This window comes from Poecilia latipinna, unplaced genomic scaffold, assembly GCF_001443285.1.
Source record: "Poecilia latipinna isolate Pla-1442-1.1 unplaced genomic scaffold, P_latipinna-1.0 Scaffold6572, whole genome shotgun sequence".
NCBI classification, from domain to species: Eukaryota; Metazoa; Chordata; class Actinopteri; order Cyprinodontiformes; family Poeciliidae; genus Poecilia; species Poecilia latipinna.
The window spans coordinates 1,502-4,558 of NW_015119188.1; the positions used below are offsets into that span (position 1 = coordinate 1,502).

Sequence of the window (3,057 nt, forward strand, 5' to 3'; positions counted from 1 at the left end):
TCTGTGTCGGATCCTCGTCGTGTGATTGTCGTAAGTCAGTGTCGTTTGTCAATGTCTAGGTTTGTCTAAGTTGTCGTGTTGACGTCTATTCGCGCCAGTTGAACTGCTAAGTCCTGGTTTGCGTTAGCTCTCGTCTCCAAGTCCTGTTTATCAGTTGCTACCGGTATTTGGCTGTGTGCCTGTCTCTCTGCCGTGCTGCCTGTGTTGGACTGTTTTGAGCCTTCATTAAATAATCATCATCACCATAACCTGGGTCTCAGCGTCTCTCCTCACCACCTACAACCCCACTTCATGACAGAAACAAATTAATTTCTCATTTCCAGACCTTTGCTAAACTTTATTGCATACTGTAGAGATATTTCAATCATTTGATTGAACTGTGTTTTAACAGGGGGTGTAATCCAGAGTTTTAACCCAGTAAAACTCCTGTGGTTCTCCTAAACTCCTGACCTCCTCAGTCTCACAAACTACAATGTTGGCGATAAAACAGACCTAATGATGCAACTTCTCCTTCTATGAACTCTAGAAATGTTGAATTCTAGTAATTTAAATGACACTAATCTGCTTTCATCATTTCCATGTTCTTTTACTGTCACACATCCTGGGAAGTGACAATATATGTCATGCCACACCCATCTGTAGTACCTTTAAACATGTAGAGCATCTCAAGACTTTGTCTCTGTGTGTCTTGAAGCCTTGAAGCCTTGAAGCTGTCATCCGCTTGTCTGTGTTGTGAAATGCATTTATAGTGTTTGGATGTTGAACTTATTTTCTTGATACTTTATTTTATGTCAAGCTTTCACTGATGGATTACAGGCTCATCCTGTTTGGGCTCTCAGGTTTGTGTCTGTTGTTTTTCTGATTCTAACTTCTTAAAGTCTTTTTTCTTTTAGACTTTCTTCCACAGAGGGAAACTGAGGCAGAGATGCAACCTTAGAAAAAAGTTAAAATCAAAGTAATGTGTTGAACATGTACATGTGCACTATGTACATTTTCACAGTGTGCATGAAAATGCACATGGGGTGTGATTGGCACTTTCACCTCAATACAAGGAAATCGTGGGTCCAAACCTTTCCTCAACTTTTAGGTACATTAGAATTACCAAAATTATTTATAATTTCTAGTAGTGTAACTTTTGTTTACAGCTTGAACAAACTATTTCTATTGGTCTTACACCAGGGTTTTGTGATGGCTACTCCAAAACATTAACTTTGCTGTCCTTTCTTGATAATCTAAAATAATTATTATTGTCGTTTTCCATTCAGAAGACCAATTTGTTGTTGAGCTGTAACTTTCAGGATGATTTCTTCAATTGATGCTGGAATATGTTTATGAAATTCCACCTTTTTTCTCCAGATATAACAATATATGGGGAAAAAATTGCTTCAGTCGTCACTAAAATTTAAGGTATTTGTTTCTTAGTGGGTTTTCAAACTATAATCTGGCTTCTTCATGTTGCCAGTGGATAATGTGATCTTCCTCGCTACATGATTTTTTTAGCCGATGTTGGAAAATGAGATTACTTCAGCATCTTTACGAAGTCCATAGGACAAATCAGATTTGTTTATACTGTTTATGACAGCCTGACTGATTTGTTTAAACTTTTGCATGATCTCAAACCTTTAAGTGGTGTGTTTACAGTGCAGCTGTGCCTGGATTTAACTATGATCTAGTCTAACAAATCAATGACGTCCCACTGAGATTTCTCTAACAGTTTAACTGATTTTAGTTGACTTGCTTAAAGTTACATGAAAAATGTTTTCTCTGCTATTATTCTGGCATTTAGCAAATTGTTTTTAATATATTATATGTAAATGTCTAATTTCAAATGTATTGATCAGCTGTTTCCATATTTTGTTTCTGTTTTGATGGCAGTTTTTCTCCAAACTTCACTGATCTCTGTGGCTACTGGTAAGACTTTACATCTTAATGTGAAAGAGAGACTTTTCCACACCAGAAATATGTTAGTTTTATCTGCAGTCTGTTGGTTGGTCGTTCAAGAAGACTGAGGTTGAGAAAAGGTTTGGGGAATAATTTTCTCATTCAGCTTAGTTTAAAACCTGCTGTGTAACAATTAAGCATGAGTCTCCTTTGAACCACAGCAAAGTGAAATTCATCATAAATGTCTGAAAGTGGTTTTTATTTGCAGTGTTGTGTCTAAAACATAACAGGAGCAACAATTTCAAAATGAAATGGAGTGAGAACTTTCTGATCTTTGTTCACAGCAAACAGAGAGATCTTCAGAGACTCATTAAGTCTCTGTAGAAAAATTGTCTGCAACTGGATTTAACATGAACCTGTCAGACTGTGGAATTGCATTTAGTGATAAGAAATTATGGAAGATATTATGATCTTACTTAGCTGCTAATCTATTCTTGGGTGCCGGAAAACCCCTTCACCCACATCCTCTCAAAATCTGAAAGGTCAAAATAAAAGCAAAAGTATTTGGTATCTTTAAACTTATAATGTTTATCTTTTGTTTTTCTCCACATGTCATATTTGATGATGACCAAGCTCTTTGTACCGGCTGTGATTGTTGTCCTGATGGCACAGAGTGCATCACCACCAATGGAGTTGTTCAATGCATCGACCCCTGTGCCACATACACTGTGGTGAATGATGCCTGGCGTTCAACAGAGAATACAGACCAAACAATCTTACACTGTGACCGAAACATTGTCTGGAGTGGTTGGTATCGCTTTTATTTGGGTCAGACCAGCGCTCGGATGCCAGAGAAATGTGTAGCAGAAAACCGATGCGGAGCCGATGTTCCCTTATGGATAACCGAACCTCATCCAGTTCAGCTTAATGAAATCGTAAATCGCACTGTGTGTAATGCTTGGTCAGGTTCCTGCTGCCATTTTGTCTCGCACACCATCCAGATCAAAGTTTGTTCTGGTTACTACGTCTACAAACTTCAACAGCCAACTGCATGTTGGCTGGCATATTGTACAGGTAAAGTTTTATGGCAATGATTTATAAAGAATTAAGAATAGTCACACACATAGATGAACCCCAATCAACTCATCGTTAAATTTTTAAACATTTTAATTACTT

General features: G+C 37.6%; 1 long non-coding RNA gene across 1 annotated transcript; it reads left to right on the top strand.

The window, feature by feature from the left end:
- The first annotated feature begins 302 nt into the window (after window positions 1-302).
- Window positions 303-3,003, top strand: LOC106944000 (uncharacterized). The gene is made up of 3 exons (XR_001424071.1): window positions 303-839; window positions 1,876-1,911; window positions 2,515-3,003. It is a non-coding gene; the product is annotated as an uncharacterized LOC106944000 (long non-coding RNA).
- The last annotated feature ends 54 nt before the right edge of the window (window positions 3,004-3,057 follow it).